The sequence below is a fragment of the Ornithorhynchus anatinus genome, chromosome X5 (assembly GCF_004115215.2).
Source record: "Ornithorhynchus anatinus isolate Pmale09 chromosome X5, mOrnAna1.pri.v4, whole genome shotgun sequence".
In the NCBI taxonomy this organism is placed as follows: Eukaryota; Metazoa; Chordata; class Mammalia; order Monotremata; family Ornithorhynchidae; genus Ornithorhynchus; species Ornithorhynchus anatinus.
Genome location: NC_041753.1, coordinates 18,976,672 through 19,003,093, shown reverse-complemented (window position 1 = coordinate 19,003,093; position 26,422 = coordinate 18,976,672). Strand labels below are relative to the sequence as shown.

The 26,422-nt window shown below is 41.7% G+C and overlaps 1 long non-coding RNA gene across 1 annotated transcript in view; it reads left to right on the top strand.

The window, feature by feature from the left end:
* Positions 1-25,234, top strand: part of LOC114808221 — a 43,341-nt gene extending 18,107 nt beyond the window's left edge. Inside the window, exons 2-4 of the long non-coding RNA XR_003756066.2 lie at positions 23,062-23,146; positions 23,776-23,915; positions 25,073-25,234. This is a non-coding gene — a long non-coding RNA (uncharacterized LOC114808221). The remainder of the gene's footprint in view (positions 1-23,061; positions 23,147-23,775; positions 23,916-25,072) is intronic.
* Positions 25,235-26,422: the final 1,188 nt, after the last annotated feature.

The following is a 26,422-nucleotide window of genomic DNA, read 5'->3' as shown; positions in this document are numbered from 1 at the left end:
TGATGCACAGAGAAGTGAAGTGACTTGCCCAAGTTCACACCACAGACAAATGGTGGGGCCAGGATTAGAACCCCTGACCTTCTGACTCTCAGGCCAGTGCCCTATCCACTACACCTTGCTTCATGCTAATCTTTCTTTTAGTCTCCCAAAAGACCCATTAGCCTTCTTGATTTGATTTTCTATCTCTCTGCCTATTTGTGCATCACTGGACAATACTGAACCTTGTGTGTAGATTTGCTGAGGGCGGACTGGTACATAACCTCTGTGGTCTTTACCCTAGTTATCAGTCCCTAGAACTTTGCTGATTGAATTAACCGAACGACTAAATGCAGAAGCTTGATAGGCCTGATGAGTGAACATCAGTAGCTTGATGAAACACATTACTTGTGCTGTAATAGGCATAGCAGTCGTAGTCATAGAGACATAACACGGCCGAGTGGAAAGACCATGCCTGCCCATCTCTGACACTTGCCTGCTGTGTGGCCTTGGACAAGCCATTTCTCTGCCTCAGTTTCCTCATCTATAAAATAGGGATCGGATGTCTGTTCTCCCTCTCCATTAGACTGTTAGCCTCAGATGGGATAGGCTCTGTCTTTCACCTGATTATCTTGTGACTATCTTGTGCTTAGTACAGTGCTTGGAACATAGTAGTGCTTAAAAAATGCCACAGTCACCGTTCTCATAGCAGGAATGGCATTTGCTGAGGGCCAAATGAATGCAATGCACATTATGAAATACTTGGGAGAAGCAGTGTGGCCTAGGGGAAAGAGCACAGGCCTGGGTGTAAAAGGACCTGGATTCTAATCCTGGCTCTGCCATGTGTTTGCTGTGGCACAACAAGGAGGCTTGTTGGAGTAGGTAGGATTTCAAGAGGACTTTGAATGTTGAGAGGGCTGAGCTTTGCCAGGCTTGAGAGAGGCGAGGGAGGAAGCATGAGCAGTGGTTTTGGGATGAGAGATGAGCCTTCCTTGACTAAGCGCTCATTTCCTTCCTTTTCTTCTACTCCCTTCTGTGTCACCCTGATTTGCTCCCTTCACTCACCACCCTCCCACCACAGCACCTAGGCACTTATGTACATAGATGCAATTTTTATCTATTTATATCAATGTATCTCTCCCCCTCTAGACTGTAAGGTTGTGGGCAGAAAATGTGCCTCCTATTGTTATATTGCACTCCCCCAAGCACTTAGTAAACTGCTCTGCACACAGTAAGTGCTCAGTAAATACTATCTAGTAATTAATTGATTGAGTGCTGGGTACAGTTAGGCATTGAAATTGTAAAGAACAAAGAGCATAAGTTGGAAGGTATCAGGTGAAAAGAACCAATACGTAAAATGGAGAGCACTGGTGGAGAGCTTTTAAGCCAAAGGTATGGAGTTCATGTTTTCAGAGCAAGATGGACAGTCATGGGAGGCTTTTGAATGATGGAGACATGCTGAGCGATCCTGGCATTTTTCATTTATGATCCTATTTGCTTAGAGCCCCCTTGTGAAGATTAGCATTTGGTTTATGATAATAATCATTGTAGAGCCTCTGATTGAACAGTCTGGGCTTCTATTTCTTCAATTTTCAATATAGCTCAGACCTTTAATCAAAAAGAACTATTCTTTCTATCATATTGTCCATTGCCAAGGTGGTCTGTCTGATCTTGTTGTTCTTTTAGCAGTCCACAGTTTAAAATTGGGCTCCATTGTGCTCTTTTAACATCAGGACATTATGAAAATAATTATCAAGAGGGTTTTTTTCTAGCATAGTTTGAGTGAAACCCATCCTGGAAGCAGTACAAGAGGGAACTTATCTCCAGGTCCCTTTTAGGCTAAAAGTGAGATGTCAGTGACTTTGGTCAGTAAAGTTACAGGGAACTCCTTTAAGCATCTCTTCATCCTCATTCGATTGTATACTGTACCTGTACTCCCTGGGACAAGGAATAATTTTAAAGTGTAAATCGATATTTTCCTTTTAAAAAGTAAATTTAAAGCATTGAGATTTCAGGTAAGGTACAGTGTGAGTCACCGGTAGTTTAAGTATTTATAGCTCACATTAGAAAATCCATAAAGCGTATCTTAGGGTGAAGAAATACCGTGTCTCTGGGATCCACACATCTTTACTTTTTTCTTAAAAATAACTGGGCAACAAATATTTACTGATTTCTGAATTGGTAAAGGCTGTTCTTCTAGAAAACATCTTTAATGTCCATTTTCATATGGTTATCTATACCTTACATCAGGCTTGTCAAGCTCACTACTAACAATACTTACAGTATTTGTTAAGTGCTTACCACGTGCCAAGCACCGTTCTGCGCTCTGGCAAAGATACAGATATATCAGGTTGGACACAGTCTCTGTCCCACGTGGGGCTCACAATCTAAAAGGGAGGGAATAGGATTTAATCCCCATTTTATAGATGAAGTAACTGAGGTCCACAGAAGGCGAGTGACTTGTCCAAGGTCTCACAGCAGACACACGGCAGAGCCGGGATTGGAACCCAGGGCCTCCGACTCCCAGGCCTGTGCTCTTTTCAGTAGACCCTGCTGCTGAGTGGAAATTAAACATGGTTCTTGTCCCTCTTGGGGCTCCCAGTGCTGGGCACATAGTAAGCGCTTAACAAATACCATCATCGTTATTAAAGGTTTAAGTGGAGTGAGGGACTTGGAGACAGACACAAATGGAGTCGTGAAACACTGAAACACATAACTCACCATCACCCGTTGCTGGAGATGGGTTCATTCGGAATCGGCGTGGCGAGACAGACAGAGAGATTGAGGGGCCAGGGATGGAAAGCCTGAGTTTTGTTTAAAATTTATTCTGCCATGTGAATTGAATTATTTGATTATTTAGATGTGACGAATCGAACTTCCCTTTCAGAAGGAATATGACTATCAGCGGTGCTAGAGCTTCCCTAACGGAAGGAATATGGTTGTATGGTGGTATTAGAGGTCCCCTAAGGGGAGTAGCATATCCGTATGTTACTCATGCAGGGCAGAAGCCTCGGGCCCACCTGGGCCATAACCACCTAGGGTTTGCTTGCACATGGTGAGGTAGCTACCTCCCACCATGTGCATGGCCCACTCGGGAGGAATCCACTTGTGCTTTGGTGGATGGTGAAGCCCCTAGCTCCCACCCACAAGCATGAGCATGGCTTAGTGGAAAGAGCACTGGCTTGGGAATCAGAGGTCATGGGTTCTAATCCCGGCTCCACCACTTGTCAGCTGTGTGACTTTGGGCAAGTCACTTAATTTCTCTGTGCCTCAGTTACCTCAACTGTAAAATGGGGATTAAGACTATGCCCCACAGGGGACAACCTGATTACCTTGTATCTACTCCAGTACTTCAAACAGTGCTTGGCACATAGTAAGCACTTAACAGATACCATCATTCTTCTTCTTCTTCTTATGTCTTCTCTCCTAATCAGCACCTCCCTGCAAAGCTGTCCTGCACTCTCTCTCTTTCTCTCTCTCTCTCTCTCTCTCACACACACACACACACACACACACATACACACACAAACAGCTGTCCTTTGTTTTTGAACATGATACTATTGAAACTGTGATCCGGGCCCTGCATGGGGAGGTGGCTGGAAAGACTAGTGTATCCCTCCAACAATCTTTACAATAAGTCTAGATTGTTGTTGCACTGGTGGGTTTGTCCTATTCAGGGTCTGTGTCTGATTTGAGCCTGCCTCCTGGCATCCCAATCTCCACAAGCTCCAGAGACTCCATTCCTTTCCCATTCCAACTATAATCTTTCTATCATCAAGCATCATCAAAAACCATACTGACTGATTGCCTATTATGTGCATATAATTTGGGGTTGGAGTGTTAGGCAGACTTTGCAGTAACAGTGAATTGCAGAATTTGAGAGATTAATAATCAGTGCTGAGAAAAATTAACCAGAACACTGACAGCCTCACCAATGTTGTACCCTCTCCAATCCTCTGCCCTCTTCCCCACTGTCATTCTCATTGCTCCCACGGTGAAAGCTGAGGACAGGCCAGTTCTGATTTACAGTTATAGCACTATTGATAATAAGAAAATCAGAAGGTCACTTCAACTTGACATGGTACTATCGACCTGGGGCATGGGAGACCCAGCATCTACAATACATCAGAAAACCACAGTTCAACCTGATAATCCCAAGGATCAGCATTAGTGGCTCACTTCAGGATTCTGTCACCAAACTATGTTACCTGGATGGTAGACAGTCTAATGATGCAAGGATTAATATGGAGGTTGGAGGGGAATCAAGAAAGCTAGAGTGTCCTTTGACAGACTCCAACATGGTTTCACAAATCTGACCAAACTGAAGACATATATGGGAATTTAAATATGTGGCATCCTGGCATATTTAAGTTCCAGGTGAGGCAAATTTGGTATGGTGTCCTCCCCTCACCCCATCTGGTGACTAAGTAAGTCCTCCCTTTCCTGCACCTCCATAACCACCCACCTTGCCTTTCCCATGTCATTCCTCATTGTTCTTTGAAACCTTCCCTGTGGCTCCTGTGCATACCAACTCCTCCCTGTTGTTCCTCAACATCCTCTTCCATCTTGTTAGGCTGGCCCACACTCCTACCAAGACCCACTTCTCATGGATTCTTTTTAAATTCATTTCATTGTCACCACTATGTGCCTGCCTTTTCTGAAGCTTACAGCCTCTGCCTCCCTGGAATACCGCAGTTGGGGGATGGATCCTGAACAGACTGAAGACAGATGGATGGAGGCCAGCACTGGTCCCTTTCTAACTCATCTTCTCCACCCAGTCCGGTCCTATCTCTGTGACATCCCCAGGGAGATGTAGGCTGTAAATCAGAGAAGGGGCAAGCGTGTGGCAAAATACTTTTTTTAAAAAAGAAGTCAGGCCAGGTGGATATAGGGTATCTCCCACATGGTTGGGTCCGTATCACGTAAGCACTCTGATATTTACCCCATCCTTATCGCCACAGCACTTATGTAGTCTTACACTCTGCTGCTTCACCTGACTGTAATTCATTTAATTGCCTGTCTCTCCCAGGAGTCTGTAAGCTCCTAGAAGGCAGGGATCATGTCTCCCAAATCTATTGTATAGGGCACCCCCAAGTGCTTAGCACAGTGTTCTGCACACAATATGTATTTAGTAAGTACCATTGATTGATATCAGTTCACCAATGCCTTAATAATAATAATATTAATAATGGTATATTGTTAAGCACTTACTATGTGCCAAGCACTGTTCTAAGCACTGGGGTAGACACAGGGTAATCAGGTTGTCCCACCCATTGTGAATTGACAGTACCAGTATCAAATGCAGGGGGGAAGGGAGGGCATGTGGGGGAATATAGATGGTGAGCTCGACGTGGGCAGGGAATGTGCCTATCCACTTTGTTGCACTGTACTCTCCTAAGCACTTAGAACAGTGCTGGGTCCTCAGTAAACCCTCAATAAATATGATTGATTGATAGTGGGGTGAGTGAAAGGATGTACAGGTGGTGCACATTTGAGAGGCAAAGGGAAAGAATGTTTCAAAAAAGTTATAGGGGGGATGAGTTGGGTAGGAGGGGGAGTGTGGGGCCCATCCCGTGATGATAATAATAACAATAATAATAACGTTGGTATTTGTTAAGTGCTTACTATGTGCAGAGCACTGCTCTAAGCACTGGGGTAGATACAGGGTAATCAGATTGTCCCACATGAGGCTCACAGTCTTAATCCCCATTTTACAGATGAGGTGACAGGCACAGAGAAGTGAAGTGACTTGCCCACAGTCACACAGCTGACAAGTGGCAGAGCCGGGATTTGAACCCATGACCTCTGACTCCCAAGCCCGGGCTCTTTCCACGGAGCCATGCTGCTTCCCCAAGGCTTGGCGGGGGGAGGGGGGAGGGGGAGAGAGAGATGTCAGCATGGGTACCATGTCAACCTGGATTTATCCAGAAGTCAAAGTACCCACACCATTTTGAAACCAGCGCAGTCCAACCTTCTTTATGTCTGTGTGACCTGGACGTACTACAGATGGACAAATGTGGCCATTTGACTTTAGAGGAGTTCCACCAGATTTTCAGCTCCTTGAGGGCAAAGATCAGGTTCACCAACTCTGTTATATTGTACTCCTCCAAGCAGTTAGTACAGGGTTCTGCATACAAGGAAGCGCTCAATAAATACCAATGACTAATTTCACCAATCACACATCTGTGCAGTATTTGACATCGAGTGGCAAAACAGGATCACAAACAGTCAGAGCACTGGCATCCGAGCAAAGCTCAATACACCCCTTAGCTAGGAGAGACTCATGAAGAGAATGGATGAGAGCAGGGTTCCTAAACAGCTTCTCTGTAGTGAGCTTAAATGTGGAAGCTATAAAAACAGTGCACAAACAGAAAGCTGTACAGTCACGATGAAGCAAAAACCCCAATGTGGTGGCAAGTTACCACTTGGGTTCGTTCTGCAAAAGAATACCATAATCAGATGAGCTCTGTTTACTGAGATAGACTTTCTGATAGTTATCTTGTCTCTGAAGTCATTTTCAATTTTTAACATTCTTTGTGTTTAAACCCCAGGCAAACTTTTGCCTCCTGGAGAGTTAGTCCTGACCTTCTCAGCAATGGTGAGGGCTGGCAAGCAAGGAGCGAATTGGCCCAGATGCCCAGTTAAAGGGACTTGATATGTTTATGAACATGGTGAAGACTCCCTTCAGCAGAACTTACTCTGTACCAGGGCACAAAAATTCCAGTATCTCTCCCATTACCAGTGAAACTGGTTGGCTGGGACACTTGAGAGGGGGCACAGAGCAAGGCAAGCTTGAGGTGCGTACTTTCCGTTTCTTGCCGGACATAGCCGTCAACAATTCCTGACCACGGATTTGCTCAGCATGGTTGCAGCTCTCTGCAAAAAGGTTCCAAGGTTCTGCCCACGGTTGCCAGAAAGCCAACACAAGTTCCAGGGAACTCCCCACAGGTTCTGGCACACAGCCCTGGCAAAAACGAAGCTCTAACCGTCTGTTATTTTGTAGGTGAAAGCAATAAGTTAGTGCAGAGTGGGAGACATTTAGCAGTGTGGTATTGTACTCTGGGCCTTTCTCTGCTAGCCACAGTGATGAGAAGCAGTGAGGTCTAGTGGAAAGACCACAGACCTGAGTCAGAGGACCTGGGTTCTAATCCTAGATCCACTACTTGTCTGCTGTGTGATCTTGGGGAAGTCACTTCACTTCTCTGTGCACCAGTTACCTCATCTCTAAAATGGGGATTAAATCCTACTCCCTCCTAATTAGACTTTGAGCTCTATGTGGGGCAGGGACTGTGTCTTACCTGATTAATATGTATCTACCCCAGAGCTTAGAACAGTGCTTGGCACATAATAAGTGCTGAACAAATAGCATCATTATAATAATGACTGTTCAGTAAAAAGTTGTATAGATATTTCTATCTGAACTTTTCAAAGGCAAATGAAGAAGAGCTGAGCTATTGCAATTTTATATGGTGTTACTTGATAGAACTGGGCTGGTCTTACCATTTTCTTGATGACAGCATTCTCTCTAATGTCAGATGCAGCATCTTTTTGTCTTCTCTGCCATTATCCCTGAAGATTCAATGGAAGCAAGCTGTTTTTAAGAAAATGAGTACAACTATATTTGTCCACAGCACGGGGGTTTGAGATGTGGTATCTGCCAAATTGGTCAAGTGTAGCGATTTTAATAGTAATAATATTAGTAATAGTATTTATTGAGCACTTACTGTGTGCAGAGCACTATACTAAGTGCTGGTAAGAAGTATACAAGTGGGAATTAGACACAAACACTGTTCCAGGAGGGGCAAATAAATATAGTAGTGGAGGGGTTCTGGAGACAGCCTCATTGGAGCTATTAAACACTAAAACATTAAAAACATTAAAACAGCATAAGCAACATGGCCTAGTGATAAGAGCATGGGCCTGTGAGTCAAAGGACCTGCGTTCTAATCCCAGCTCTGTCACTTGTCTGCTGTGTGACCTTGGACAAATCACTTTACTTTTGCATGCCTTAGTTTCCTTGTCTGCAAAATGGAGATTCAATACCTGTTCTCCCTCCTGCTTAAACTGTGGGACCTGATTATCTTGTATCTACCCTAGTGCTTAGTACAGTGCTTGACACTTAACAAATGCCACAATTATTATAAGAAAGAAGGACAAATGAGCAATACAGAAACTAAAAACAAAAGTCAGTAGGTCTCATATGAGCTCAAGAAGTCTGGTGGCTGCAGGAGTCACTGCTGTGTCTCTGGGTATGCTGTGCACTCTGAATCATGAAGAACCTGAAATTTGTCTCCTTTAATCACAGCACCCTATTGATTTTTGTATTTGTTTTGTGTATTGTTTATTTGTCCTCCTCTCCTATGCTCTATTGGTGTTTCATTGTTTCACTGTTATCACTGTGTCTGTCTCCAGTCCTCTCCCTGATCTTTATTCATAGATTGTGAGGCCCTGGAGAGACACTATCTGTACCTTATTCCCACATGTACATTCTTTCCCAATGCATATCACAGTACTCTGCACAACTTAAGTGCTTAAGAAACACAATTACTACTACTGGAAAGATGAAAGCTGAGAAAGGGCATGATTGAAGGTTGTGAACAAAGAGCAAGGAAATGTTATTCACTAAATCCCACACCCAGAGAGTTTTTCACACAGTTTATGGAACCGAGAATACAATTTTTCAGACAGTTATGGAATACCACAGGATGTTGTGCTGGTCCAAAATATCAGAAGGTTTTTACACAGTTCCCCCAAGCAGCCTATTGCCACCACTAGATTCACAATACTGGGCTTAGTAAGGTGCTCTGTACATAGAAGGTGCTTAATAAATAGTATTGATTGATTCCCCCTACACCCTTCACCCTCAACACTTATGTATTCCAACTGATGTGTGTATATTCAGTTATACATTCAATTGTTATTTCTGATTTATTCTGACATTTCATCTGGAGATATTTGTCCTATTACCTATCTCACCCTTGTTCCTCCCTTTCTCCCCATTATGTGTAAATAACTTTATATGGCTGACTGCACCATTGGATTGAAAACCCCTTGTAGGTGAATAATTCTTGTTTCTTTTTTTTCTTTTTGTTAAGTGCTCACTATATGCCAAACACTGTACTAAGCCCTGAGATAGTTACAAGCTAATCAGGTTGGACACAGTCCCTGTCCCACATGAGGCTTACAGTCTTAATCCCCATTTTACAGATTAGGTAACTGAGGCACAAAGAAGTTAGGTGATTTACCCAAGGTGACACAGCAGACAAGTGGCAGAGGCAGAATTAGAACCCAGGTCCTCCAACTTCCAGGCCCATGCTCTATCTATTAGGTTGTGCTGCTTCTCTTGTTTCCTTCCTTCTCTTCTTCTTGCTTCTCTCTTTCCTCCTCTTGTACTTCATCAAGCCCTCAGTAGGCATTCGATCAATACTACTAACTGATATTTTGATTATTGATTTTTATAAGAAATGGCATTTCTTGTGTTCTTAAGTTAATGAAAAATAAAAATACGATCCTGGAACTGGATAATCTCCAGGCTACTGGTGTTCATTACTATTAGAACAACATTTATAGCTGGTTGAAAATAAATCAAATATGCTACTATAGATTGTAGAAATAATGGATAAGAGAAATTCAGACCAGGAAATATGCTTCCAGGTCCTTTTAATAAGATGCAAATGATTTATGACTTAATTGCAATATATTAAGTGTTCTCATAACAGTTCTACAATTCAACTGTTTTATTTTTAACCAGCTATAAATGTTGTTTTGATGGTAATGAACACCAGTAGCTCGAAGATCATCCAGTTCCAGCATCATATTTTTATTTATTAGGAGGTCTTGTGCATGTCCTGGTCTAAATTTCTCTTAGCCATTATTTCCACAGTCTATAGTAGCATAATAAAAACAGATTGGATTAGTCTATTTTTTCAAAGGAATTTTCTTATAGAATTTCATTTTATCCCTCCTTAATTTGACAGAGAAAACCTAAAACCAGATGTTACCCTGATGTAAATGAGGGTTGTGCCATGTTTGAACCTGAACTATTTTATATAACATTATTATTAATAATAATAATAATATAAGCACTATTATTTACATTAATGTCTTTCTCCCATCTAAACTGTAAGCACACTGTGGGCAGGGAATATGTCTGTTATATTGTACTCTCCCAGTGCTTAGTACAGTGCTCTGCATAGAGTAAATACTCAATAAATTTGATTGACCGACTGACTATTTTTCAGGCACATATGCCATACTTGCTTCTGAATGAGTCTCAGGAGCTTTGATGTGAGCATTTGCTCCTGACTGAACGTTCCCATTTTAGGGAATTCTCAAATAGGCTTTTGTCTCTGCTGCTCTGAGGACCCTCAGCTTCCCAAACTCTTCCAGCTTCATCAAGGAAGCAAGACCTAGTTGAAAGAGCATGGGGGAAGGAGTTGGGAAACCACGGTTCTAAACCCAATTTGCCAATGGCCTGTTACGTGACCTTGGGTGAATAACTTTATCACTCTGTGCCTCAGTTTCCTCATGTTTGAAATGAGGAAAAGATACTTGGTCTCTCTGTCTCTTAGACTGGGAGTCCTATGTTGGACAGGGCCTGTGTCTGATCTGATGACCTTTTATCTACTCCAAAACTTGATATATATTAAACACTTAATAAAAATTATCATAGTAAGAGAAGACCCATTAGCCAATCAAGAGGCAGATTTGAAGAAGTAATTTCATGGAAAGAAGCAATTCATTTCTGTAATCTATTTAAATGTCTTTTCCCACTCCATTGTAAGCTCCTTCAGGGCAGATTCATGTCTTCCAGCTCTATTGTATTGTACTCTTATCAACTGCTTAATACAATGCTCTGCAAAGAGTAAGTACTCAAAAAATACCATTAATTCATTGATATCAGTTAACAACACCTTTTAGTCCTAACATTAGGAACTGACAGTACTAGTGTCAAATCATTCTAATTATTTTTATTATTATTATCATTATTATTGTATTTGTTAAGCATTTATTAAGTGTCAACAACTGCTCAAGCACTGGAGTAGATACAAATGAATTAGGTCAGATCCAGTCCCTGCCCCACATGGGCTCACAATCAAAGTAGGAGGGAGAACAGGTATTGAATCCAAATTTTACAGATGAGGAAACTGAAGCAGAGAAAAGTGAAGTGACTTGGCCAAGGTCACCCAGCAGACATGTGGCAGAGCTGAGATTAGAACCCAGGTCCTTTGATTCCCAGGTCTGTGCTCCTTGCACTCCCCCATGCTGCCTCCCAGTGATGCATTGATAGGGTCATTAAGATGCCGGCGAATGTGGTAATTTTTTTCTCAAATATCACTGGATTGACTTACACAGGCATTACATAGGACCCAACAACCTGTGGGAAATATTCCCAATAACTCAGCAGAGCCAAGAAGATCAATCAATCAATCATATTTATTGAGCACTTGCTGTGTGTAGAACACTGTACTAAGCACTTGGGAGAGTACACTACAGCAGAGTTGGTAGACCCTTTCCTGGCCCAGAAGGAGCTTATAGTCTAAAGTGATCTATACAGTTTCCCGGTGGTCTCAGCCAGTCTGCTTGACTCCCTAAGCATTTAAGTTACTTCCAGGGAGTGATTTCAGTCCCAGGAAGAAACTGATTCAATAAATTTAGTACATAAAACACAGTATACGGAAGACAAACATTGCCAGGGTGTTCCTATTGGAAACGATCTCGGTTAGAAAAAAAGGCCCAGTGCTGAACTGTCTCAAGAAAACACATTTCATGACGATGTAAGCAACTCCAAGAAGACATCAAACGGGGCCAATAAATCAGACTAAACCAACAGAAGCACTATACTAAATGCATGGCAGAGTACAATATAACAGAGTTGGTAGAAACATCCCCTGTTCCTTGCCACGAGGAACGTACAGTCTCAGAATTTCACTGGAGAAAATAGTCCTTCCCATTGTACCATACCAGCTAGTTAGGTAGGTTAACTACCGAACTACCTAACCTACCTAGCCTAACCTAACCTAACCTAAGGTTGGTTAGGTAGGTGAAATCAGTGGTTTCTAGTATTTTTGATTGCAGCACAAATGGAAAATGGAATGTGTGATTCATACCTAAGAGTTATGTAACATCCTCATTTCTATATGGCCAACTATACAGGCAAAATCATCAGCAGTGACCCGCGAATACATCTGTTTCACCCTACAGAGGTTGGCAGCACTTTTCTTCCCCAGTGGTAAGGAGACTGGCCCCCAGGCAAGATAAGATCCATTCCCGGCACTAATCTTTCAACCTAGAACCCGTGCCTCAAGCAGGTTAAGTGACCATTTTCTGAAAGCCGTTCTGGAGTCTGTCAAGGATTTGTATTGTCTATGATTCTGCCTAGAAAAAAAAAACTGCAGTTCATTTGCCAGCCATTAAACCTCTGTAGTAGGTTGCTTAGTTACCAGGAGGAGCAGATGGTGAAACCTGGCAGTTGTAGAGTAGATTCACTACTAACCCAGCTGGTGGGTGTCACAACACCTAGCAGAGCTAGGCCAGCCTTTCACAAGGGCAGAGAATGCCACACTCATCACCCTCTGAAGGGCCTGAAAGGATGCCTTTCTCCATTGTGATCTGGTGGGAGGGATGTGTGCAGGGGAGAAACCTGAGGTTGGGGAATGCATAGATCTTTGTTGCCAGTGGTAACAGGAACATATGCATTCCATAAGAGAGACATGGGACAGCTGATGTAGGGCTGGAGGGTGCATGTATAAGGAAGAGGGGTCGTGTATGGGTGAATGTTACATAAGTTGTTTCTACTGTCTCTCAGGAACCTGCCTCCTTCCTGACTGTTGCCTCTAGCGTCCAACTGAGACAGACATTTTTGAAGTTTATGTGTGAGTCGGTGTGTGTTTGTGTTGAGTAACTACGGGAGAAAGGGGAAAGGAGAGATTGTGGGAGCGGTACTACACCACAGATCTTGAAAAACCCTCAGAAAAGCCCTGTTTCCAAATATGTGCATGACCTTCATTTGTCCAAATTCAAGTTCCAAGCATGCTACTGTCTCTTTTATTTCAGATGTAATAAATAATTGACTTCTCAAAGCTGAAGCAATTTTTTTTCAGGTGCTAGGTTTAGGAAACTTCTGCCACAAGGTGGAAGTAGAAGAGCTCTCTCAGGATTGTTTATTTCCTTTTCTTTCATTCTGCAATTTGCATTTCATGATGCATTTATTTTACCTCTTTCCTAATTCTACAGATGTCCCATAGAATCTAACTGAAGTCTATGGGTGCTTTGCCTGAGTAATGACAGTAGAATGAGACCCTTGGGGTTTCACAGATATTGTGGCCTTCAGGCCTAGACGGTTCCTTGCGACTCTGATTACAGATGCCAAAGTTGCTGCTTGTTAACCTGCTACTGCCTCTCCATACTAGGTTGCTAGGTTCTGTAAAGAAAGATGAAGATTCAGGTAGTATTTTTCAGGCCAAATCCCACACTCAATAACTGTGTTCACCTGTTGTTCTGTAGCATACCTAATTTATTCAAGAATAATTTGAATAAAGTCTTTTGTTGAGGATGATGGGGAACTCTAATTGCATTCCTTTCAAATAATCTAAATATTGTTAAAAGATTTTCATATTGGGAAATTCAAGAGCTATTTTTCTTCAGTACTGTTCGAATAAGGTAGTTAATTGGTGCCTCACTGGACTGGAAACCTGCTTGATTCCTCCAGTGGAAGTGTGTCACAGTAAATCATCCGATATAGCCCGAATTCATGAACTTGAGAGGGATAACTGAGAAGCTGGCTAAAGTGGGTGCTTAGACAAGGGTGGGGATCAATGGCTCAAGAGCTACATGTGGCCTTTTTGGGAATCAAATGTTGCTGATGAGGATAGACATCCACCCGTCAACTCAGTATCGGTAGCTGGTCTTCATAACAAAAAGCTGGGAAAGAAGTATCTGGGTCATCCCACAGAAAGGGACTGAAGGTTAGGCCAGGAGGACATGTCCATGCCTCCCCGAATAGCAAGGTGAATTCAAGCTGTTCTCATCTTCCCGCTCTCACCAGCACGTGTCACTTATCTGCCTGTCTGCCCGCAGCAAGCAGCAGCAGTGCTGAGGGGTGACAGCCAAACTAAGTAGGGAAAGAAATCGCTTAACCCCATGCCTGGAAAGATGAAGAGTGGTTTCTGTTCTGCGAGCCAGGCACCACGCACAGTAATAGCAGCCGAGTACAGGATAAGAATCCAGAGTAGGGGTGAGTTTAGCAGCTATGCTTAGGCCCATGAACACTGACAGTGAACATTTCAGGTCCAGGAGAAGCAGCATGGTGTAGTAGATAGAGCACAGACCTGGGATGCAGAAGGTGATGGGTTCTAATTCCAGCTCTGCCACTTCTCTGTGTGACCTTGGGCAAGTCACATCACTTCTCTGTGCTTCAGTTATCTCATCTGCAAAATGGGGATTGAGACTGAGCGCCCCACATGGGCCGGAGACTGTGTCCAACTCAGTTTGCTTGTAGCCACTCCATTGCTTAGTACAGTGCTTGGCACATAAAAAGTACCTAACAAATATCATTATTATTATTATTCAGGAGCAGCCAAATTAAGCAGCAGCAGTGGCAGTGGAGAAAGCAGAGGAGAAAAAAAAACATAAAAATCCAATTTTTTTCCTCTATCTCTTGCTCTATTTCTCTATCTCACCCTCCCTTTCCCTCTCTCTTCTCTCTCCCTTTTCCCTCTCCCTTATTTCCTTTTTGTTCTCCTTTTCCCTTCTCCTTCTCCCCTTCTTTATACTTTCCCATACCTACTGGCAGCAATAGCTGTTGTATGAAGCTGCTGTGTGTAGTATGACATCATGTATATAGTTGTGACATCACATGTCACAATGGGGGGCCATTGAAGAGTCACAAGTCTTATGGCTCTTTGTGCATCAAGTGCTGAAAGGTTTCATTTTTGTTTGGTTCTGGAAAAAAGGCTGCCAACTCCTGCCCTATGATATGACATGTAATTGTATGAAAATTTTCACCCAAGCATCGGTGCAGGAGAGGAGGAAGGGAAAGTGCCTGTTAATACAGCTTGTATTATAACTTATTTCTTGTGCTGTTACCATAAAATTTCAAGACTATTGGACTTCTTCATTTCATTTCTCACTGTTTCTCTGATTCTGCAGAAACTCTGCAACAGAGAAGGGTTCCAGGGTTTCATACATGTGAAAGAATTAGCTCAAGGCCACTAATTTGGCTCTTTGTCAAAGCCCTGGTCCAGTGTGGAAGTTGCTATCCAATGATAATAATAATGATGGCATTTGTTAAGCGCTTACTATGTTCTGAGCACTGTTCTGAATGCTGGGGTAGATACAAGGTAATGAGGTTGCCCCACGTGGGGCTCACAGTCTTCATCCCCAATTTACACATGAGGGAACTGACTTGCCCAAAGTCACACAGCTGATCAGTGGCGGAGCTGGGATTAGAACCCACAACCTCTGACTCCCAGGCCCGGGCTCTCTCCACTATGCCATGCTGCTACAGAACATGATCTCTCAGAATTCTAGAAGGATGTCACAATAGGTTCTAGGTTTACCCTTCTCCATACTGATAGAAAAGCATGCCTATTGTTCGTATCCATAAAGTGGCAGGGCAAAATGAAGTACATGCCCTTCATGATCTCTACGTCTCCAGGCTTGGGGTGACATTCCCGAAGTAAAGCTAATCTCATGGTCGACCAAATTCTCATTTTCTCACTTACTCTTTTTGGTATTCCCCTCACACAAAACTCTTTTTGAAGTCAGTAACAGAGTACTTATAGTTCATCAGTTTTAAGGGGCCATCATCCCTAGAATGTTCCCTTCTAACAGGGATGCTGCAAAGTTTTCTTCTCCGAATTTCCATTCTAGTTTCTTGTATATCAAAGAATATAAACCCAGCTATAGATCATCGGTTTGGGGAAAGCTTTAGCAAGCCCACCAGTGATAAAAACAAACAAACCCATTATAAGCGGTCAGGAACCATCTCAAGTTTAACATTGGTAATTAGGCATCCGTGAAAATCAGCGTGCAACAGGATACATGTGAATAGGCATGTCACAGTTTTGTTTAAATAAGGAGTTATTTTATAGTGTCAATCTGTGATCAGTGCAGATCAGTTAAGCATTTACAGAACTGTGTTCCTGTTAACTGTCATAGATTTTCCTCATCATTCCAAATTGATGTCTTTGATGAGAGCCTTATTTGAAAAGTCATTAAAAACACCACATATATCTGGAAGCTAAAGTAATAATAATGTTATAATAATGTTGGTATTTGTTAAGTGCTTACTATGTGCAAAGCACTGTTCTAAGCGCTGGGGGAGATACAGGGTAATCACGTTGTCCCACGTGAGGCTCACAGTTAATCCCCATTTTACAGATGAGGTAACTGAGGCACACAGAGAAGTGAAGTGACTTGCCCACAGTCACACAGCTGACAAGTGGCAGAGCCGGGAGTCGAACCCATGACCTCTGACTCCGAAGCCCAGGCTCTTTCCACTGAGCCACGCTGCTTCCCATATAGCTTAGACTAGGAAAAAAATTTAGCAACAGTACATTCAAGAAAGAGGGTATATTTTCAATCAGGATTCTGTTTATAAAACCAATACTTGAGACACAAATAGGCTCATGTTATTTGGTTTACTGCAATAACTGCAAAAACAGGTCAGGGATCTATCATTTGTTAAAGCTGAAGATTAATCAATGATTATAAATGGAGTTAGTTAAATGAGCCTGATCTATAGATAATGCTTTTTCAAGATCATTTCATCTGGAACAAAATGCCATTTTCCAGCAGGCTCTGAAATAGGAATTTTCAGATCTGGGACTCTCATTATATTTGAGGCACAGTGTTAATAATGTATTAGCTGAAGGAGGAGGGGGTTTTCTTTTTATTTCCTGATACTTCTGGGCATCTTTTATTTCAACTAGGAGAGCACTGTACTGTTCCTGAGGAAGAGGTGGCAAATCATCGGCCTCCCTCTAAGTAACAATTAGCTGTTAAGAGAGTCAGCTGGCTCCATCCCTTAGCTAGGGTGGTAGTTACTGCAGATATCAGCCCTCATAAACTAGTGTGGGGCCCCGTGCTGCCAAGTAGGAGGGGTCAGCTGCCACAGGGTCCTGGGGAGGAAAGAGTGTGGAAGTCGAGCCCATGTCTGTGACCTTTTGCTGGGGACCACTTGGTCAGGAATGACAGAAAAGCTCGAAGGAAAAGTACTGTGAGAGAGGCTTCCCTAGGTGAGAATTTTAAAAGGAACAATAACCTTAATGCCTGGACATCTAAAAAGGGTTTGGGCAGCTAGATAACAAGTGGAAGCCTCGGCAGATGATTATGGAAATGAAATGAAGTGGACCAGGGGCCTCGAGCAGAAACTTGTCCTTCTAGTGCCATCACTAGTCACTCTAAAGTGCATTCCAGGAAAAATCTAGTGATTACCTGGCCTAGCGCATAGAACAGTAAACTCAGAGTCAGGAGTCAGGAGTCCTTGACTAACTCTGCGACCTTGTTTTAATAATTTTACGTACCTACTTCCCTTGTCTGCTTCCCCATCTGTAAAATGCAGATGACAGTATTCATGGGGATGTTGTGAAGATTAAAAAGGTAATCGTCTCTAAGTGAAAAGCTTCTAGGGCAGCTCACTTTCTATGTGTCCTCTCTCTCTATCCAACTGTCGTCTGGGCTTTGAAAAAGCCGTTTCTGTGAGTGTGGCTGATAGGACCATGGTTTGACCAACAATCCCCTATCTGCTTGGAAAATTCACCCTTTGCTGCACTGCTGCGTTTGAGAAGATCATATCACAAAGATGGAAAACGAAAAGAGAAAAGAACACTTTGTGACATGATCTCAAAACCTCTGTTGTAAGACACTAGTAGTAGTAATAGCATTTATCGAGTGCTTATCTTGTGTAGAGTGACGGCAAATGTGCCTACCAAGAACGCATATACCGACTCTGTTATATCGTATTCTCTCAAGTACTTAGGACAATGCTCTGCTCAATAAATAAAATTGATTAATTATAGAACACACAATGTACAGATGGGTATTGGACATGGTCCCTGTCCCTCAGGTAGCTCACAATCTGAGTAATAATAAAATGTTGGTATTTGTTAAGCGCTTACTATGTGCAGAACACTGTTGTAAGCGTTGGGGGAGATACGTAGCTCAGTGGAAAGAGCACGGGCTTTGGAGTCAGAGGTCATGGGTTCGAATCCCGCCTCTGCCACTTGTCAGCTGTGTGACTGTGGGCAAGTCACTTAACTTCCCTGGGCCTCAGTTACCTCATCTGTAAAATGGGGATTAAGACTGTGAGCCCCACGTGGGAGAACCTGATTCCCCTGTGTCTACCCCAGCGCTTAGAACAGTGCTCTGCACATAGTAAGCGCTTAACAAATACCAACATTATTATTAGATACAGGGTAATCAGGTTGTCCCACATGAGGCTCACACTCTTAATCCCCATTTTACAGATGAGGTAACTGAGGCACAGAGAAGTGAAGTGACTTGCCCACAATCACACAGCTGACAAGTGGCAGAGCCGGGAGTCGAACTTATGACCTCTGACTCCGAAGCCCAGGCTCTTTTCCACTGAGCCACGCTAAAGGAAGAGGGGGAACTAGAGACAGACACATAAGGAGAGATTAAACAAAACACTAAGACAACATAAAAACAATAAACAAAGCTCAGTAGAGTACTGGGCCAGAGGAACAGAATTTCAGGCTGTTCAGAGTTCACAGTCACAGTTGCAGCAATGGTGACTGCTCCAGCAGCTGTTACCATGGTTTTGCTGTGAATTTATGGAGGTGGTGCCAGGCTGCGGCTTACTTCCAGCTGGTGTGGTGGAAGGTCGGTCAGGTTTGAGGCTCCTCGATGACAATTAGAAGAGCCGGTGCGGAATCCCGGCAAGGCAGTGAGATGGTTCAGTAGAGGAGAATGCTGAGGGCCCCGGGAGCAGTGACGGAGAGCTGCAGGTACATGGAGGAGTCACGTGGCTATCTGGTGGGGGCCGGGGTGAGATCAGCAGCAGCTTAAGTCCACGTGGTCACTCCACTCCACTCATCTTGTCATTTGCCTTCCACTCCTATCTTCAGTTAGACTGTGTCCAACCTAATTAGTGTGTGGCAAATAGGAAGCACTTAACGAATACCACCGTTATTATCTTCCTTATGTCCACAGCTATACCACACTGTCTGAGGTTTTGACTCCACCGTGCCTGAAAAATATTTCTCTTGTATTCTTCAAGACTCATCCTATCCACTTTCCTCCCTCTCATCATATAATAAACAGTTCTTTGGGCACCCTGCTCTTATCTGTTTTCCTTACAGCTAAGGAGTTGTGATGCTTTGCTCTGATGATGGTGGACTTTGCTGGATCTCATTACGATCTTGCCTTGATGAGGAACTGATAGATCATTTCCAGAAGTATTAAATAATAATGTTCATATTTGTTAAGCGCTTACTATGTGCACAGCACTGTTCTAAGCGCTGGGGGAGATGCAGGGTAATCAGGTTGTCCTACGTGAGGCTCACAGTCTTCATCCCCATTTTACAGATGAGGTAACTGAGGCACAGAGAAGTGAAGTGACTTGCCCACAGTCACACAGCTGCTAAGTGGCAGAGTTGGGATTCAAACCCATGAACTCTGATTCCCAAGCCCGGGCTTCTTCCACTGAGCCACGCTGCTTCTCTACATTTAGCCATTCTTCACAGATGATGTGTCTGACACTGAAGTTCTGCCCATGCACACGAGTATGTCTGAAAAGAACCATGGGAGATTGATACTCCCTTCCACATTGTTTGCAAGGAAGAAAAGATCACTGTTGGAATAACGGGGTCGCTACATAAAGGACCTGTCTCTGTTTTTGAACATAGCCCTTAGCAGCCTGTTTCACAAAACTTTTCCTATAAAGAGAACAACTCATATCCTGATTTCTGTCCACCAGGCTGGTCTTTCTGCTGTAATGGTCTCCCTATAGTTCATCCCCAGAAAGGATTCAGGTTTATCAGAGGGGAGAAAGTGTGGAGGTTATCCCCACCAGGAAACTGGTGTTTCAAGGAAGCCAGACCTCAACTGGCTAGCCCTCCTGAGGACTCCCAAAACAAATATACGTACATACTCCAACTCCTGCTCTGTGTTAAATTCAGAACTCATAACTATATACAAGTTTGAATACTAGTTGCCCTCTAGACCTTTTGTTGGGCTTAAAGCTTAAATCCTCTAAAAAACAAAGCATCATTAGAATTGCTCATCTAGATATTTTCTCATTCTTTGCTTGCTGATTTTCTTTCATTCCTAGAGGATTCTGGGAACTGTAGTTCCCAGGAACTAAGTTCTCCAAGAATAAATCTTCTACTTCCCCTTTAGTCCCTTGACTTCAGTTCTACCTGTTGTAGATGCCTGAACACTTTAAAAATCAGACTTTGCCAACAGCATTTGTTTATATTATTAGAGTTTTTGCATGGGCAAGATATTTATTAAGTGCTGCTTACTATTTGCAGAGCACTGTACTAAGAGCTTGGGCGATTACAGTAGAATTCATAGAAACTATCTCTGCCCTCAGTAAGTTTACAATCTATTGATGAAATCCATTAGTCACATATAGATAATTTTTGAAAACAGCATTTTTTGAATTAAAAAGAGGAGGCAAACAGCAGAAAGGAAATCAGATCGTTTTGCCATAAATTTGAAATACTTAAGGGTAGTCTTTTGATTTATATTATCATTACTATTATTAATAATATATATTGAAAACTTACTGAATGCAAAGCACTGTTCTAAGCACTTGGGAGAGTTGACTATAACATCAAACACATTCCCTGGCCACAACGAGCTCACAGTCTGGAGGGAGCTCACAGTCTAGAGGGGAAATATAAATATCTATACTTCTTAAATTCATCTCTAGAACAGTTTATTCATTCAATTGTATTGATTGAGCACTTACTGTGTGCAGAGCACTGTAATAAGTTTAGAATTTCTGGAAACCATTAGAATAAACTTTTGTATCAATGGCAGTAATTTTTCAAGGAGAGAACCCTCCAGAGCTTTCTATGTGAAAGCCTCAGGACAATTTGCAAGAATTAAACAATCTCCTTTTAAATGCACTGTGTGGGGAAGAATGGGCACAAGTTTATCCTGAGAAAACCTAGCCCTTCATTTTCAAAGCACTGTTTATCTTTAAATAGATATTGTTATTATAGCATTTGACAACTGAAAGGTATGTAGTGACCCTTTTTTTTATCACTCTGCTCCCTTCAAAAAAACTGCTGCAGAAGGGCTTTTCAAGAACAGGCCAAGGATGTTATGCAGGTCTGGTTCTCTGATACAGTAAAGAGAGATACTTGGCAATGTAAACACTCTGTCATTTTGAAGCGTGTTCACACTACAGAAGCTTCACAGATCCTTTCCGAGGAAATTGAGAATTTTTTAGGGAAGGTTTTAAAACAAAAGATTGATGTACTGTACTCTCCCAAGCGCTTAGTACAGTGTTCTGCACACAGTAAGCACTCAATAAATACGACTGATTACTTGAAAGTATCTGCTTGGAAAAGACAAGAGAAATGACTTATTAAGTAGAATATGACATTTCATTTGCAATTCTATTGTGACTCTATTGTATTATCTCAGACTGTGAGCCCCACGTGGGTCAGGGACTTTGTCTAATCAGATAAATTTGTATCTACCCCAGCACTTAGAACAGTGCTGGACACATAGTAAGCACTTAACAAATACCATAAAAAAACGCTCAGAACAATGTTCTGCTGACAGTAAGTGCTTAGTATATACCATGGATTGGTTGATTCTTGGTGAATACTAGGGGTCACAGCTTGCAGGGTCTTCTGGCAATGTCATCTTTCTAGCTGTTAACCTCAGTCAGTCAATCGTATTTATTGAGGACTTATGGTATGCACAGCGTTGTACTAAGTGCTGGGGAGACTACAATATAATGATACAACAGGCACATTCCCTGCCTGAATGATGTCTCATGCTCCTCATTTATCATAGTTCTAGTTCTGCAAGGATGTAAAATAAAATATTACTATGCATGTCACTGGAACTGGGACTTCATACATTCTTGCAAAAACTCTTGTTCTTTCTTTTCTCCCACTCCCTTCTGCATCACCTTGATTTGCTCCCTTCCTTCACCCCTCCCCCACAGCCCTAAAAACTATGTATATATCTGTAATTTATTTATGTGCATTAATTTCTGTCTCCCTCTCTAGACTTTAAACTTTCTCTGGGCAGGTAATGTGTCTGTTACATTGTTATAACACTTAGTAAGTGTTCAATACATGCGATTCACTGATTGACATGCAGCTCTTCAATTGCTGGGCAGTTTGAACACACACGTTTTATTATTTTCCCATTGCAGCCTATTACTGTTGGACCATGGTGTACCCATGTGGGCTCAGGCCGAGGAGGGGTACAGATACTGACCCATCCTCAGTGCCTGCTTCAACTAACTCTTAGTTGCCTGGTTCCAGCACTGCATCCAGGGACCTGAATTATTCACAAACTGGATAATTGACAGATAACTACATATATGCAGTTTAAAGCATTTCATATATAGAAAGATTAGCACAATTCTAAGAACAGTAAAATCTTCAATCTATGAAATCACTACAAGGATAGTGAGCTTTTGGGGTAGTAATCATTTATAGCGTGTAAAGCAACGTTTGTTCCTCAAAGCTACATTGGCTCAGGTTATTGGTTTTATATGGGAATTTTCCTATTGCTTGGATCATGTGCCAGGTGTACTTTGTTCCAAAAAGCAATGCCCAAACCCATTAATCAAAATGGCTTTTATTGACTACTTTAAGCAAGCTATTCAAGTAATGACAGTGGCCACTGTGAAGTAATGTGGATTAGCACCATAAACTAGGTTTGAGAAGAAAGAAGTGAAGTGAAACATCAACCAATTGTGGGCAAGTAAACCTTAATCTTTAAGTATGATTTACCACCATGAGAAAAAGGGTGGCGCTAACATGTCCCTTTCATGGTCATGATCATTTATAACATTTTGATCTTAAAGGTTAAAGCATTTCATCCATATCTGTCAACAGTGTCTTTTCTTTTTCTTTCTTAAAGTCCTAGAATCATCAACTTCCAGGGTCCATGTCTGGCTGTAAGGAATTTTGATAATGAGAAACAGATGCTTCAAGGTTAAAACTGGGTGAGTAACCCAATCTGACCCCGGATAAAAATGACAAATATGTTTGTGTTCACAGTGTAATTATTTTTTAAAGTACAAGCAACTTCTGTTGGATCTGGTCACTTCTGGAATATTGCCATTTACCCTCGTTTTGGGAGATCAGTAATCGATGGCATTTATTGGGTGCTTACTGTGTACTGAGTGCTTGGGAGACCACAATACAATAGAGATGGCAGGCATGATCCCTGCCCACAAGGAACTACAGTTCTAGAGATGAAATAAAATGCTGGAGATGTCATATGCCTCATTCTTCTACCTCATCGACTGCAAACAGCATATGGAGATTAGAAAGCCTTATAAGTATTACATTTTTGGCTTCGCTTGAAGGCATTGCATGGGAGAAAAAAATACTATACTGAAGCAGGGAGCTAGAGACTTGGCAGGATGATGCTTTAAGAAATGACACTTCCAAGGAAATACCTCCCAAGCTGATGAAGAGGGTGTTAGAATGAAATAGCTGGAATGCATTCTATCAGTGACACCAAGGATGAAGCTTTTCATTCTAAATTGGGTTAATCTCTCGTTTCAATAACTGCTGCAGGGAAAAAGCCACATAGGATGTGAATGACTGTCACTCTTATTTTTTATAGAAACAGTCTAAGAAGCACAAAATGCAGTGTGTGACTCTGATTGAAACTCATCTTCAAATGACCAACTTATAAAAAAAGAAATAAAGGTGAAATTCTCCATTTGAAAACATGACAGAACAATTACCTGTTTATTCACATAGGTAAGCCTTTTTTCTCCTCAGTGAGAATTCACAAACTGTAAAACAAGAGCCATTTCCTTTCCTTATTACTGTAATACTGCCACTGGGCTTCATTTAATAAGAAATAACTGAATAAATTACAGCAGCAAATTATACATCATGATAGAAGTTAGTATGAAAATCTCGACATCTGCAGTGCTCCCAAAGTCAATATGATCTGTGCTCATAAAAAAAAAAAGTTGCAGTAGTTCAAGTTATTCATGGTTTAAAATCTTGGTCTTCTGCACCTATAGTATGAGGGGGCAAGGAAACAACAATTAGAAAGAGCTTGTCAAAAAAAGGCCGCAGAGGGTTGTGCATTCAAATCACATGACCAAGTCATAATCTTTCTGCTAATCTGTAACACCCAGTGACCTTAGGGAAGTCATTTCACTTATTTGATCTCATCCCTATTACTGTACTGTGCATGGTGCACTCATCTGTCTGTTTCTAAGTACACACCCTGTTTTGTTATTGTGGAGTCAATATAAAATCTAGGGTTTATGGGATTTTTTTTTTCAGTGATAAGAAAAACAGAATGGAAACAACTGGGGAAAATCATTTAGAAGAAAATGTATGCAGATTTAAAAACCAGTAGTTAAATTTTGATGTTCCAACATTGATAAGGTCTCTTTTGAAAAATGATAGAGCAATACTTGGCAAAAAAATTCTAAAAGCTGTTTTATGTTTGTTATAGTTGTGTCCTATGTGGATCACACATAAATAATAGCACAAAATAGAGAGCAAGGTGGACCTTCACCTTGTTTCTTCCACTTGTTTGGAATACTAACGGGAGATTTGTCCTAAGTGACTGATGCTTTCTATTCTGTGGTTTTCATGACCCTGATGATAGATCTTAATACAGCACTAATATTTAGCAGACCATAGCAATATCTCTTTTGTGCTCTGTTTAATGTCCATTCATTAAAATTTTATGAACACGACTGTGACTATGAACCAAGTGCCAGACCAAGTCACATTGACTGTTGCTGAGTTCCTATAGTGCCTTGTTTTCAGAATCTGTTTTACAGCATTTTCTCTGGCATCACAAACACATTTTCCATCTGGCAGTTGTATTATCACCCTCTTACTATGTACAAGCCTTTTATGCAATGTCATTTTATGTGTTTTGCATGCAGTTCAAATGAAATGGAAGACACTGCAAGCCTGTGTGAACTATCTTAATTCAAAATCTTCTGAACATTTTTTTTAAATGATCGTCTTATTACAGATCTGCAAAGCTGCTATCAAAATTCTCCTCCAAAAGTCTTAATAGAGTTCACGTAAAAGCCCCAAATCAACAAAACCTTTCTTTCATTAAATGAATGATTTCAGTGTAATTTCCTGCTTTCCTTGCTGCATTTCAGGGCTCCATTCTAGGTAGGAGGCATGAATATGCAAATTCACACTAATGAGAACAAGTTTCAACCTGTAGCAACATATTTCTAGGTCTGTGAAGTAGAACAAGTGTACCTAATGGTGCCAGAATGGCTGCTCTGTGGATTCAGGACTTGGATTCCTTTTTAAGAACCCCAGTGATAAACCTACCCACTGACAGAAGATAATGGCCATGTCCTTAGTGGCTCTATGCTTCAATTTCTTTTTCTAAAAACAAAGATAATAGTCATTTTTCTTCTTCATAGCAATGCTTGTGTGGTTAATGTGCTTGAACCTAAACACTATTCAAATTAAGGTAAAATCAAATTTATTACTATTAGAATGAGAATTCTGAAATCATCCCCAATGTTGATGGAAAAGTAAGATTTGGCCAAAATCAATAACACTAGTGGAAGTCCTGCTGCATAAAGAACAATGAGAAGGAATTTTGCTTATATGCAATCACAGGCTACTTGGCTATTAATATACTAAAAGTCAGTCATGCCAATGATGAATCAAGCTGATTAGTCATATTACACCAATCCTTGCTCTGACAGAGCTCACTATGTGCCAGGCTCTGTACTAAGTGCTGGGGTAGATATAAGCTAATCCAGTTGGACACAGTCCACGTCTCATATGGAGCTCACAGTCTTAATCCCCATTTTATAGATGAGGTAACTGAGGCATAGAAAAGTGGTTTGCCCAAGGTCATATAGCAGGCAAGTGGCAGAGTAGGGATTAGAACTCAGATCCTCTGACTCCCAGACCTGGGCTCGTTCAACTAGTTCACACTGTTTCTCTCAAATCAGACAAATCCTGCTGCGAAAAATTGCTTATGAAATCTGCATAATGTGTTCCTCTGACTTTAACAGAAGGTTATACTTTATACACAATTTGCTCTTATTATTCAAATTGTAACAGATCTTTCAAGTCAGTACCATGAGAATATACCTCATATTCCCACTTTCATTTTTTGGCTTTCTGTTTCACAGCTCAGTTTCCTTCAGAAATAAGACTCATATGATGACTTGATCTGTCTAAAAGTCCCTAATTTAATGACTTATTTGAACAACAGGCTATTGAGGAAAGTCAACCATGCAGTACCTGAATCC